Source organism: Armigeres subalbatus, chromosome 2, assembly GCF_024139115.2.
Source record: "Armigeres subalbatus isolate Guangzhou_Male chromosome 2, GZ_Asu_2, whole genome shotgun sequence".
In the NCBI taxonomy this organism is placed as follows: domain Eukaryota; kingdom Metazoa; phylum Arthropoda; class Insecta; order Diptera; family Culicidae; genus Armigeres; species Armigeres subalbatus.
The window spans coordinates 283,847,370-283,862,494 of NC_085140.1; the positions used below are offsets into that span (position 1 = coordinate 283,847,370).

At 44.4% G+C, this 15,125-nt stretch overlaps 1 pseudogene; it reads right to left on the minus strand.

Annotated features, from left to right (window-relative positions):
* Positions 1 to 482: 482 nt before the first annotated feature.
* On the minus strand, positions 483 to 9,896 carry LOC134209770 (uncharacterized; annotated as a pseudogene).
* Positions 9,897 to 15,125: the final 5,229 nt, after the last annotated feature.

Genomic DNA, 15,125 nt, shown 5'->3' on the forward strand with positions numbered 1-15,125 from the left:
ATACAGGATAGAAAGACTGCGGTGTTCAAGACACGAGCAAAGCTTTACTTTGAGTAAGAGAGCCCTTTGAGGAGCTGTTGAGGACTAATGACTCAATTTCTTAAATGGTTTCTTGGTCTTTTAAAAGATAAGCGAGATTTACGTTTACCCTCGCGCATAATTTGTCGCTTGAATGGTGTTTTCAGATACTGACAAAGTAAACTTTTTTAAGGATTGTGATATGATTTTTTAAGGATTGTGATATTTTAGTAAACTTGCTTTGAAAATATACACTTAAACGCTAGTGCGATAATATTTTCCAATTCGTAGACCTATTATACAATTGCACACCATTTTCCGAATGTTTCTGTCAGACGACGTGCTCAAAGTTCTAACCATTTCAGCAAATAAGTTGCAATTCTACAATACATAAATGAGAATGTTGCTTAGTATTTAACCACTAAACCTGTAATCTTATTCAGTTGGTTGTTGGCTCGCGGAGATTAATTCATTCGTTTGATAGTTGTGTTATTCAGCTTGAACTGTTTGTTCGGGCCGTTCAGGCCAGCTAACCCCACCTGTAGTCGATTTGCAAGCGATGTTTCGATTCCATTCTCGCGACACCGCCTGCTTGGATACGTCTTCGGCGGTTGCTGAAGCATGTGATCTCAAGGAATTGTTAATATCGGTAGTTGTGCTGCTGCTGCTGCTTGTTATAGTGGACTCCACGTTCCCAGCTACCTTAGTGCGCGTTACCGTCGACGACTGGATGATGGTTTGAACCTGCTTCCTCTGTACGATGAGTCGGGTGGGCTTACTCCTGCCTGTTTCGGGCAATGGTACGTAACGAGTAGCTGCTCCACCAGCGGCATTGCGCTGATGAGCTGCTACCGATTATCCTTTGCGGAGCTGGCTTATTTGCAGCGCTGTTTTGGCAGCCAGCTTTGACGGTGAACGTCGCGGTGGGCATTTTCCGAACTGCTAGGTTGGGTTTGGTAGCAACCGTTGTGATCGACTAGTACCCGTTTAGGAGCCTTTGTGGGTGTGTCGCAGTTGTATTTTGCGATGTACTCGGATCCGCAACTAAGATTGTACGTGTGCAATTTTCAGCTGCGGACCCGCAGAACTATCCGTAACAGAGACCGTTGAGGACCCATTGATTCTGATAGGTTTTTAACAGTCAAAGAAGGTTTTGGGGCGGCAGGCTGCACTATCGTGTTGGCTATGTACGTTTGAGGGTTGTTAACTGCAGGCGATATTATAATTTGTTGAGGATTTCTATTGCCTGATTGAAGAGCTGAGTTACTGTTTTGCCCAACAGACGTCACAACAGAACCTTGCGTACCTCCTTCGTTTTCCGTTTGCTGATGTCAGCTTCTGCGCTCCATTATTTAGCTTTTACGAGATATGATTCATTCTCGTCATACCTCGGAAATGTTTAACAATGTTAAGGATATCCTTTCACTCAAAGTCTGCTCCGGTTTTCAGTTACGGAACGCTTGTTGAAGGTCCCACCGGTAATGCGGCGTGTCCATCATCATCATCATCGATTTCTATTACGTCCATCGGAAGTGGTATCTGGGTATTTATATTGGAATGGCGCTAAATCCGGGACATTGGAAGGTAGGCTTGTTCACTGGTGTTTCAATCAACTGACTCATGGGTCGAACAAAATACCGGCTTTGGCGCACTCGCATTATTTTGATAATTAGAGTCAATAATACGACTAGAGTTCAGGTTTGTAAAACACCATTTTCGAGAGGCGCATCAATGTTCCCCCTAAGATGGCTTAGTTCCTCAATCTCTCTTCTCCCGTACCATCTTTCTAAAAGATTTGTCAATTCAGCGTCTAGATTAGCTTCTCCCTCAATGGTTGGGGCTTTCACAGGAGGAGGCAATAGTTCTGGAATTGTGATCACATTTGTTTGTTCTTCCTTATCCTTCTCCTCAACGCATGCAGCTAGTTGCGGTGGCTGCTCCTTCGCAGGAGACGGCGTAACAACGGCGTTCAACTTAATCGAATTATTAGAACGATGAACTTTCGCCCTCGTTTTCGGACTTCTTATAGTTATCCCTCTTAGGGCACGAATGAAGCTGTAACGTTTCCTCGTGCGTGTGGTTCGCGAAGAATATGCTACTTACATGAGATGATGTGCTCGTCAAACGTGGCTCGACGTCAAATTTGCAGCGACATTTGTGGCGTACAGTTGAACAGGATGCCACTGGTCCAACTTCGCACCCTTCTGAAAGATTTCAACAGCACAGATGACCCAGCTCGTAGCGGTTCGCTTCTCGGAACCGTTTGCTCTGCATCAGTCTTTCAAATTGAGTAGCATGTCTACCGGAGAGAAGCGGTCGACGGTTCCGGCTTTGAATCCAATGAATATCGTCGTCTGGAAAAAGAAATGTTTTTGAAGCAACTAATCAATGGGTGTATAAAGAAAATCATGTGTGCATGTTCACCACTCTATCTAATATAGCACGAGTTACAGAACTCTCTTGTTTGATATTGATCGAGTAATATTTCGTGTATAGTAGAAAATCGAAAATTTGTTTTCAATAAAATGAAATATCTGCAGTTATCAGACGTCGCAACTCATTTCTGATTAGTGCGCATGATAGTATATCCATGCGAGCATGATGCGCACTACTAATGAAATAATAACTAATGTCAATCAAACTCATCAAATGCTTTAGCCAAGCAAGCCTTTGGCACAGCAGAGTGCGATTGAATTCGCATTCTATACCTCCGCCCAGTCCGTTGCTGGGGGCATGGATCGATCCTCTCGTTTAATAAACAATGTGCACTCCGGCTGTGGATATACAACAGTAAAGCAAATGTGGAGATTGGACAAATCAAGCATCCGAAGATATTCATTGCAAAAAGAGGCTAACCGCGTGGAGGTTGGTACTCAGTTCTGATGGCTTTTCCGCAAACGTGACCTTTAAGTGGTCTTGTTGTAGGGTTATCACGCCTATCTAGAGTAGGAGGTTGAGGGTTCAGTCCCTCCAAGACACGTGGATTCTTTTCGCAATTTCATATCAATTTGTCCATTTCGAAACATATGCTGTGCATATACACAAGATATTTAACAAAAAATGGTTTTCGTACGGCCAGGTTGCCGAATAATATCAATTAATTGTCTTCAGAGGTTAATTTCAAAATGTATTTGTGGTGGAATTTTAGTGCAAGTCTTTCTACAACTCTCCTTAACAGGTCGATGTTCGAATTCCACTGCTAAAGGAGTTACGGTGCTAGTTGCTGTCTTACTAAATGATAACAAAATTCAATCATTTGTCTAAGTTACTGCTACTACTATAGCTCTTTATTAGTAACATTCAAACAACGAACTGTTAGGTAGAGTTGTAGATAAACCTTTACTAGAACTCACAACACATTTTTAAATTTAGCCTCTGGAATGAGTTATTGAAAAACTACTAAATAATCGAAGGCAGATTACTAAATGATCGATAACATCCTTGAGCAGTACACTAGGGTAGTTCATAGTCTTGCGGCGAAACTAACTGGCCTTAAACCAGTAGTTGTAAGCGTTGACTGCAATGCGTGGCAGTGGACTGGGTTCCCGGTTCACTAACGCTGAGGTTATATCCTGCTGATCACTAGCGGTATTGAACGTAGTTCTGCTGGACGAAGGTCAAGTGCCAACGTTTAGAGGACCGAGCGGTGGTCACCTTCTGCAGCGCAGGATGGAGAAGAACCAATGGATGGTCCACGAGGGTCATACTTCTAGCGACCATCAGGAGTACGTTATATGGTGATACCCGGAAAAGTACGACAGAAGGGGCGGTGCAACTGATCCCAGATGACGCACCTCACAGTTCAATCAAGAACTGTTGGAGGACGCTGCGCTGGGAAAATGGGACTACAGGACTGAGCGGTAACGAGCTGACGGAGGTACTAACACGTGCCTGTGATATAGCGATGCCAAGAGGCCCAGCCCGGCAATCGACAACCAGTGTACTGGTGGTCTGACACGATCGCAGATCTTCGTAGAACCTGTCTTAGAGCTAAAGAAGGTTGCGACGTGCTAGAACGGACGCTGGGCGATTCGATGACGTGGGTACTCTAGACAGCGAGCAGAGCTCTGAACTACGAGATTAAATGTGGCAAGCCAGCCTGCTTTGAACAACTGTTCAGGATGGCGAATGACACCCCATAGGAGATGCATGCAGGTTTACAGCACGCCACCTGGAAACCTCCGGATATGTGGCCAAAATAATCGAAGGTTGTTTCCGAGGCATGAATCATCGAGCTGGCCCGCTACTCCAGCGAGTCAGTCGACATGATACCGCTAGTGACTAACGAAGAGCTTATCGTAGCCGCAAAGAAATTTAGTTAACGCTCAATAATCAGTTAACCCAGCTCAATAAGAGCCCGGATGGTATTCCCACCTGGCCTTAAACACTCCATTCTTGCCGATCGAATATGTTCAGGAGCTGCCTCAGAGATACATGAACGAAGGAAACATCCCAGATCGATGGAAACGGCAAACAATGGTGCATGAAGCCTGGCAAACAGCGGGGACCTTCGAGCTACAGACCAATTTGCATACTCGACACAGCTGGGAAGCTGCTAGAGAGGGTCATCATGAATAGATTGTCGACTTATACAGAGTGTGCTGGTGCTCCAGCAACCAGTATAGTTCCGTAGCCGTTCTACCATCGAAGCAATTCGAGCGGTAACGGATACGCCAAGATAGCGAAAGCTTAAACAGAAGAGGTATTAGGTACTGCGCGTTGATTACATGATGTAAAAACGCGTTTCTGTCTATGCGGGCAGCAATTGCCGACTCCTGCACCGATTAGAAGTTCCGGATTACCTGTAGGGATACTGAAAAGTTATTTTTAGAATAGAGTGCTGATATACGACACGGATGCTGGTCAAAAGTCGATCGTAGTCTTTGGGGGTTTCACAGGGATCGATCCTCGGACCGGTTCTGTGGAATATTATGTACGATGGAGTTACACTTAGGTCTCCCGGCCGATGGAGATTGAGGACTTCGCGGATGACGTAATGCTGGAGGTAACGGAGACACTCTCGACGAAGTCGACTGAATGCTTCAAACGCGATTGGCAGAGTGGAAGTGGCTCACTCAGGCGGTTGTCCCTTGCACACCGAGAAGGTCATGGTGGTGCATAGAAATGCTGTGGGTTAGCAAGCGAGGATAGAGTAGGACCTGCAAATTAACTCGTGAGGTCTCTCAAGTATCTGGCGTGATGATCGACGATAGCTCAATTTTGAGAGCCACGTCGATTATGCGTATCAGCGGTTTCTTTGCGATAAAATCTTTGTCACGAATGATGTCTAACAGATCGGCGGTGTAGTCAAGTGCGTAGGCTGATAGCTGGCGTAGCATTGTCTATCTCCGTTATGGCGTCCGGCATGGGCCGAGCACTAAAGCCGAGTACAATGAAATAAATTGATCAGAGTACACCGGCTGATGTGCCTACGTGTCAGACGCATATCGCACCATATCATATGAGGTGCGTTATAGCTGGGATGATGCCGATTGACATACTCCTAGAGGAAAATGAGTGCTACAACGAGGGAATCGGTGCAAGTGCGACGTGTCAAGAGAGCAGCCTCGTTGCTCAAATGGCAAAAGCATGGGACACCGCAGTCGGGTCGTTGGACCACAGACTAATTCCGGATGTGTCCAACTGGTTGATGGGAAGCATGGTCAAGTCAACTTCCACCTAACACAGGTGTTGTCTGAAAATGGTTGCTTTAAAAATTCCTACACATGTTTGGCTTCGCAGATTCTGCGGAGTGTCCTGAATGTGGGTGAGGTAAGATCGGCAAAGCATGTGATGTTGCATGCCCGCGATTCGAGGTAGAACGCAATGCCTTGCTGCTTGTTAGCGGTATGTATCAACCACGACAACCTCGTCGAGAGGATGTGCCGGGCAAGCTATATGGAATGCGGTGAACACAGCATCTCAACAGATTATTCGAAACTCAGCGGTGGTGGCGTCTTGAACAAAACCAAGAGTGCGAGTAAGGAGCACCTGTGATGCAGTGAACACTTGCTCACCCGACAACCAACATGTCGCGGGTGGGCTGCGGGACCCTCAGTATGTAAATATAGAGGTCATTGCGGTTTACGCGGTTAACGCACGTCAAGTGCGTTAGCATAGACGTGAGCGTTCTCAATAGTCCTCCCCTGATGTATTGCTTAATTGCGGGCCGGGGTACGGACTGGCGAAAGGGTTTTGGTTTTAGTGTGTCGGTAAGAGTTGACATACCCATCCCCACCTACCTGAGTTACCTCCTCAGGTGGCTGGTTGCAGATTTCCGTTTACCCTTGCTCAAAAAAAGAAAAAAAGGGATGGCCAGTCAGTAGCTTACTTTGCGAACACACCTGGAGACACCAAATGGCAAAACTTGCAATCAGATAGACCATGTTCTGCTGATGGGCGGCATTTCTGGATGTTATCCTTGTGCACATATTCAGAGGTCCGAATTGATTTTTATAACTAACTCGTTGCCAGTAAAATTAACACGATTGGCAGCTGTATCTATCGAAAGATCACGCGCAACACTGCGTTACAATATCCGCAGAAATTGTCGGCAGAAGGAGTAGGAATGGGCGATACCGCGCAGATTGAAAATTCACCGGCGGCGGCGTAATAGATCATTTTAGCCAGCGTCGGCGGCGCGGCTGCGTCACGCCGTTGGTGATCGGCGGCGCGGGTCGTGCGCATGATTTAAAACGTTAAAACCCAGTTTTTCGGCAGTTCCTCTACGAGATAGTTCGAAAGTTCATTAAAAATTCCACTGGACATTCTTTCAGAATTCTTCCGAATTTCCTCAGGAATCCATCCAGAAGTTCTTCCAAAAATTCATCCGGAAGTTCCTCCAGGAATTCATCAAAGAGTTCATCAGAGAATTCCTCCAGGAGTTCCTAAGGGAATTCCTCAAGGAGTTAGTCAGGGAATTCCTCTACGAATTCAATCGTAAGTTTCTCCAGGAGTTCGTCCGAAGTTCCTCGGAAGTTCCTCAAGATTTCTCAGGAAGTTCCTCCGGAATTCTTCCGGAGGAATTTCTGGAGGAAATTCCGGAAACTCCTGGACTTTCACTTTCTGGAGTTCCTCCAAGAATCCCCGGAACCCTCTAGGATCTCCTCGGAAATTCCTCAGGAACTCCTCTGAAGTTCTTCTAGGAATTTCTCCGAAAGTTCCTCCAGGAATTCTTCCGCAAATTTTCCGAAGTTTTCCAGAAGTTCTTGCAGGAACTCCTCCGCAGGTTCTCTAGGAATTCCTCGAAAGTTCCTCCAAAATTCTCCTGATATTTCTTTCAGAAATTCTTCGAAAGTTCCTTCAGATACTTCGAAAATTCTTCCGAAGTTCTATAAAATTCTTCCGGAAGGTCCTTCAAAATTTCTCCGGATGTTCCTTCAAAATTTCCTCAGGTTCCAGAAATTCCTCCAGAAGTTCCTTCAGAAATTCATCAAGAGTTCCTTCAAAATTCCTGCGGAAGTTCCTTCAGAAAATCTTCCGAAGTATCAGCGCCTTCTTTAAAGAAGGAATCATCCACCATTGTCATAATCCGGGCAAGCGCCTCTTTTAAACAAGGATCACATCCACCATTGCCTCAATCCGGCAAGCGCCTTCTTTTGAAGAAGAATTACATACACATGCCTAATCCGCAAGCGCCTACTTTTAAAGAAAGGATCACATCCACCATTGCCTCAATCCGGGCAAGCGCCTTCTTTTAAAGAAGGAATCATCCACCATTGTCATATCCGGCAAGCGCCTACTTTAAACAAGGGATCACATCCACCATTGCCTCAATCCGGGCAAGCGCCTTCTTTTGAAGAGAATTACATACACCATGCCATATCCGGGCAAGCGCCTACTTTTGAAAGGATCAATCCACCATTGCCTCAATCCGGGCAAGCGCCTTCTTTAAAGAAGAATCACATCCACCATTGTCATAATCCGGGCAGCGCCTCTTTAAAGAAGGGATCCATCACCTGGCATAATCAGACAGCGCCTACTTTCAAAGAAGGATCCATCCACCATTGCCTCAATCCGGCAAGCGCCTTATTTTAAGAAAATCACATCCACCGTTGTCATAATCCAGAGCGCCTACTTTTAAAGAAGGATCACATCATCCATAGACATAATCCATTCAAGCGCCTACTTTTAAAAAGGGATCGAATCCATCATGGCCTTAAACCGGGCATGCGCCTACTTTTAAAGGGATCACATCCCCATTGCCATTACGTTCAGCGCCTTCTTTTAAAGAAGGAATCACATCCACAATCCGGGCAAGCGCCTACTGTTGAAGAGGATCACATCCTCCATTGCTACAATCCATGCATGCGCCTACTTTTAAGAGATCAAATCCATCATGACTTTAATCCGGAGCGCCTCTTTTAAAGAAGAGATCATATCTCCATTGCCATAATCCGGGCAACACTACTTTAAAGAAGGGATCACATCCTCCATTGCCATAATCCGGCCCGCCTACTTTTAAAGAAGGAGTTACATTCACCATTGCTCTAATCCGGCATGCCCTGCTTTTGCATGCATTACGATGCATTCTTTCCACGAGATGATAATGTCTTTTAATATTTTCGACGGAGTTATATTACTATTTCTGGTGTTTCCCCCTCTTAGTCACCATTTAGCGAACGCAACGAAACATTATGCCAAATGTCATTTGCAAAAAACCCTCACTTTTGACGCTAGTCACAATTATTAAATGTCCGTTATGCCAAATGACCTTTATGCCTGGACTTATGCCAAATGACTTTATGCCAAATGGCCCGCTCCCAACATTATGGCATAGAGAAACAGACGTTTTACTCAACACATTTTTCATCGTTCACCTTTTCAATGGTAGATTCAATTTTGTGTAGGTGGTCGATCGGTCACCGATGGCGCTTTCATCGATTTTGCTTGTATTTGACATTTTACTACCATCTGCTCCACTAAAGGTGCATTTGGCATTGGGTGATAATGTTCCCGCCCTCAGCAGGACAGCCGGTCCAAAAATTATATCAAAAGTTTGCTAGGTTATTTAAGATTGTATTAAATAGATGTTTCGCTTGAAAATGTTGTTCCATGTTGATTTCTGTCCACTGTTTACGACAATATCAAAATTCCCTAAAGCAAATCATATGCGTTTTGAAATCATCTCTGATTCAGGTGAAACTGTTTTGATCATTTTGAAATGCAATGGTTAGCAAATCTTAATCCTGGAGATGAACTTGTTTCTAATACAATTACTCAATACCGCTCATATATCAGGAGTTTATATCCTATCGATCATTATTACTTTGAATCTCATCAAATAAATATTGTAGATAGCTATAGTTTAAAAAAGCCTTGGTAAATATCACTAAAATTGATTATGCCCAGCATTTATTACATCTATCCACTGTGTGATAAGTATCAGTAAGATCCACCAGATGTCCCAACAGATTTCGAACATTGTTCCAATGTTCGAAACAATAACATTCGAGTCTTCCTAAAGCCTCCATTTTGGAACACCCATTCACCCCAACCCTTCCCCACAAACATCTAATAAATCAAGTTAATAAACTTACCATCAGTTCTTCCGGAAGGCATATCCTGCGCTCCATCAGCGATTGGTTTATCTTTACGAGCCTTGATTTCTTGTGCCTTCAGATTGGCTTCAGATTGGCGACATTCCGGTAGCAGGGCACGAAAATAAAGCTCGAACCCTTGGTAATCTTGATCTCAATCAAAACAAAACCGATACCCATCACGCAATCGATTCCTGGACGTTTCACACTCACGTAGATGCCGTAACTCTTCGACAATCTCCACCGTCTTCTCCTGGTGCAATCGATCCAGCCGCCCGCTAGAGGCATTCTTCAAGCAAATCCTGCAACACTCGTCACATCAGATGCCCCAGGGGCCATCATTAATCAGAACCGTTCGCGTCCGCTGTTCAACGGGACCACTTTCCAGTGCGCTGAGTGCGGGAAATTTGCGGAACCTAACCCGGACGTCGAGGAAAAAAGTGAACCAATCTGCGGTTGATTCGTACAAGGAAGCTATACTTTTCTTTACGGTAACACGACGTCAAAAGAATGACGGCAGCGCAGCAAAACAGCCACTGACAGATATCGCGAGACGACGGAAAGCGCAACAATGGGTCCTCCATGAAAGGAGTAACGTTTCTTGCGTCAACCGATTACCGGACCGATGTCATTTTGCGCTGTCAAGGTTGTCAGTGATGACGATGATGATAAATCACCAGGGTGGGATCTGTGATGTGGATTAAATTAGGTGAAAAAATTATGCGCTTCTCGATTTGAATATGCATTTTTCTTGTATTTTTTTTTATTTCAAAGTTCACATATATTATTCGTTTTGAATCAAGCTTATATCTGAACTTAGTACTTCTAATTTGCCAATCAGCAAATGACTTGATCCACTGAGTATAGATCCAATTCAATTGGCTTAAAGGTGGACATGATTCATTCAATTGTGTTGGATTAAGGTGCAAGAAAATTGGACGAAGAATGAGGGTTCTAGTCAAATCACCATCGACGGTGTGTCATTTGTCTCTTTTCATCTCCCGCAAAATTATTACTGTGGTGTAGTGGAACACCGATCGGCAGCACATACACTCACTTAAAACACGAGTTTGTTGGTTGCCAATTCTATTTCCTCATAAGCTAGTGAATTCGAGCTCTGAGCCGGTGAATACGCTCGAACATGAGCCTGATCTCTAATAGGACCATCCCATCTCCATGCCAAGATTTATCCTGGATGACTATCAACGTATTGATAATTGTGTGTGTGTTTAAATCTAACTCCAATGTCTGGCAGTGGCATTATGATAGAATATTCGTGCACCATTTTATTTATATAATTGCAAGAATCTTGAATCCGGGAGCTAGAGGTGATAGCTCTATTGCGCTCTATAGCCCATTTCAAGAACGCATGCATTCCGATTATATTCGTGTACAATAAGCCCGCATGATAACACCCACATATCATAATGATATCTGAAGTGTTACACTCTTGAATCAAAATTTAATCTATTTGATTCTGGCGTGTATTTAGTGATAGAAAGCATTATTTTGAATCACAGTTTACAATAAAACACCATATTTTCCTACCATCCTTACGCTTACTTACTGATGGTTTCACTTTCTTTTAATTATTCACCCGCATCACAGAATATGATGTTTCGATAATCACCGAACGTTCTACATCCAACAACGTTTTTATTTCAACCACACAAACTATCCCGCGCGAACTATCTGTTCGTGAGCACATAACACGGATTGGTTTCCGACAGCACATCAAAATCGGTCCGCACGAACTCCATTTGAAATGTAGCGATTTTATGTGTAAAAAAAATCACTTTAGCCGAATCACTGTTGGAACTTAAAACACAAAAAAACTATCACTTTCCTGATACCTTAGAGCAAGATTACCGGTGGTGAATATAAGCCGTTTGACAGCGCAGTATCATCACTTGACACTTTACCGGTCGCGACTAAACGCACTGTTAAACCAGTAGCGCGACTGACAGGTGACCAAATTTGGTAGCGCAGTAAGAGCGCTGCTCACTATCAACGTATTGATAATTGGTACTTTATGAAAAACGATAAAAGTATGACTACGGCAGCATGTTGCCAGACCAGTGCTCGTTTCTAACTAGAGTAAGTGTACCGGTTTTGTCGCAGATTGGCCTAATTTGGCCACCATGAAAATACATATTCTTAAAATAATCGATCAGTTGCAGCAGCGTAAAAGACTAGGATATACTCCCATTGAACTAAAACTCTTAATTGCTTTATTTCAGATTGATCAAGACCGGTTCTCCTATTGTGTCAATGGTGATCCTTCATCCCTCAATGTGTCGGCTGGTGATTCCTCTCCATCATTTAGATTGCCACTGTTCCTGCAGTTCAGCCCATGTTGGTGTTACTGCCGATCAAGTGTGCTGCTAAAAAACACCTATGGGCAGCGAAGACTTCACGTTACCCTTTGTCGCCAAAGGAAGAGACATCAGCACTAACCTTTCTATCCTTCAAAGTGGGGTTGAGCATGGCTTGAAATCAAAGCATTATCAACCTCCACATGGCGAAAGGAATTGTCTAGGGAGTTCTGCGACAACAGATCTGACGAAAATTTTTGGCACCGAGACAGCTACCACAGCCGTAGATCCACTGAATGTATCTTCAGAGGATTGTATTTATGGAGTAAACAATATAGTCAAGCCACACCAGACGCATACTGCCGCAAGCTTCGAGTTAGGCCTTATTTCTCTCACCACAGTCAGCCTTCCCGCCAGAGGACAGCAGCCGTCCAGGTCCTGTGTGGAGCTGGGAGATGGGGTCTTCAAACTCCATTTACAGGCAAGTATCAATTCATTTATGCATTCTGTCTCTGATGTAATCGTCGCTTCAGTCAACCAATAAACAAATCAGTCGTCCTAGCTCCGTAAACATTCGTCCTCCGCTCCACTGACGCAGCCATCCGGTCCTCGTCTGAGTTGGAGGATGAGTTCTTCGATCCCTATCAGGGCAAGTATTAAGTTATTTCACGCTTTCTGTGCCGACATCATTTGCCGTTTCTGGTCCATCCATCCATCCGTCCATCAAAATTTTGGATCTTCATACCAAAAGATGTGAGGGGAAGGGGAGTTGAAAATGGCCAATTTTTGCGTTACGTAATTAATGGATCTTCCCTACAGCTTTCGATAAGATTAATCACTCATTAGCCATTGCAAAACTGGAATGGAACTGGGAATGCAGCTCTAAAAGTTTTCATGCACCATCCGGTATACTGAGGTCATCTGGGACCACTGATCTTCCAGTCCTTTTCAACGATGTGCACCTCTTTATCAAATGTCCTCGATTGCCTTACGCAAATGATCTCAAAATCTTTTGGAAATACAAAAACGGAAATGGCAACTTCAACTAGATCGCTTCGCAGATCGGTGCTCTCTGAACCGAATGGTGATAACCAGCCAAGTGTTCTGTCATAACGTTTTCACGAAAAAAACAGCCCATCGTTGCAACTACAGCCTTCTTGGTACAGAAATAGAACGAGTGAGCCATGTGGAGGACCTCGGCGTGATCCTAGACCGCAACTAGTATTCAAGCAACACATCTCATTCGTCGTCGACAAACATCCAGAACTATGGATTCATCTTCAGAGTTGCGAAGAATTTCACCTTCATATACTGTTTAAAGCTCTCTATTGCTCTCTGGTGCGCTCTGACTCTGATAGCTGTTCTGTTGTCTGGAGTCCGTCTTAAAACAACAGTGCTGAGAGGGTGAATATGTTCAACGCCGTTTTCTTCGATTCGCACTTCTGTAGGCTACCGTTGGATCCGTTTCGCCTACCGAGTTACGAAAGCCGTTGATCAACTTGGACTACTTCGCTCAAGGAGAGATGTCGACAAAGCCATTATGATCGCCGATACCCTGCAGGGACGAATCGACTGTGGAGTTATGTTGGAACAAATAGACCTGAACGTCCAGCCACGCACGCTCCGAAACACCATATGTTGAGGCTGCTTTTCTTCATATATGGCATGTGGAGCTATGTTGGCCTACAGCGTGTCTTCAACAGAGTTGTTGCGCCGAAGATTTTCATCGTTGTTCGCAGACATAAACAGACGAATGCAATGACTTGCTTGTTTAAATGTTTTGTACAGACTTTGTATTATCTCTTGAAAACATCTTTAAAGTTCACTTTTTTTTCGGATACTCTACATCATTGGGGCCAAATGTGGCCTGTTCGACAACAACATTAAAGAAAGAAAGAAAGATAGATTCAATATATGTATCCGTCCTGATTTTTTAAAGTGCATAATTATAATTGGGCAAAACCACTGAATGGGCTCGAACAGTCCTCCGATTTTCATCCTTTCACACAAAAGATATGGTTACTAGATAAAGATTGTCGCTACTGTTCCTTTGTTCTGCTGTCCGAAACATGTGTGGTACATACTGTCAAATCGTATGGATTTGCCTTCTTTGACATTTAGCTCCCCTATCTCATGACAAAGATGTTCCGGACAGCGACGACGCGACAATCTTTATCTAGTAACTAAAATATCTTTTTCACACCTTATCCATATTAAGGTGTCCTCTCAATCAGTGTTGGTAGAATCATGCTCAAATCTCACTCACCAAAGCCTCATCCGCAACTGACTCGCTTGCGATTCTGCAGGGAGAGCATCGCGCATGAGTTTTTCACGCAGAATCGATTTCGCTCCAAAAAGTGTCAAAACCCAATCGACGCGTATTTTATGTTTACGTATGGATTTATTATCCATTGTTTTTGTTGGCCAGAGAAGGGAACCCCCTCACAAAGAATAACAATTAGAGTTTCCTCTCTACACCGGCAGGCTACATGATACTTCTGCCAGCAGCTGCGGTTCTCTTTATTCAGCAATAGGTATCTAATCATTCATAACTCATATCCTAACTACAACCAACTGGCGCCCGCTTCTTATCCATCTTCGATCTACAGCGATGGCGTCGCACACTACCTGATATTCCAACACTCCTCCTTAGAGTGCACGCGTCGCTACTGTCCTGGCTCCTCCTAACACCGAACCTTTAGTCTAGAGCTCCTCCTCGCCGAACAATTCCTGGTCCAATCCGTTGCTCCCGTACAAATGGCCTCTATCCGACGTTTGCACAGCACCCTGTTGACTATCTCCTGAATGTTCCGACGCTCTATTGGACTGCTGACCAAGCATCCTACCGAACTTCCATCCTCTGATGAATTCCGTCCGGCGCTACCAAGACTTCGTGGCTGATCCGATCCCACTGCGCCACGCGACTTATGACCGATCCATGATCCCACTGCGATAACGTCGGCAACCATAACATCTCACTAAGATGGAGAACGGGATCGTTCCTGGGCCCATAACCTGTTGGCCAGAGAGAAACCCCTCACAAAGCAATTGAGTTCCTCTCTACAACACGGCAGGCTACTGACTGATACCTGCCAGCAGCTGCTCTCTTGCGCTACCCGTTTGGCATAATGCCATTTGGCATAATGCCGTTCACTCGCCATTGGCATAATGTCCATTTGGCATAGGGCCGTTTGGATAATGGCCATTGGCATAATTTGTATGCAGTTCAAATTGAAGGCCGTTTGGCATAATG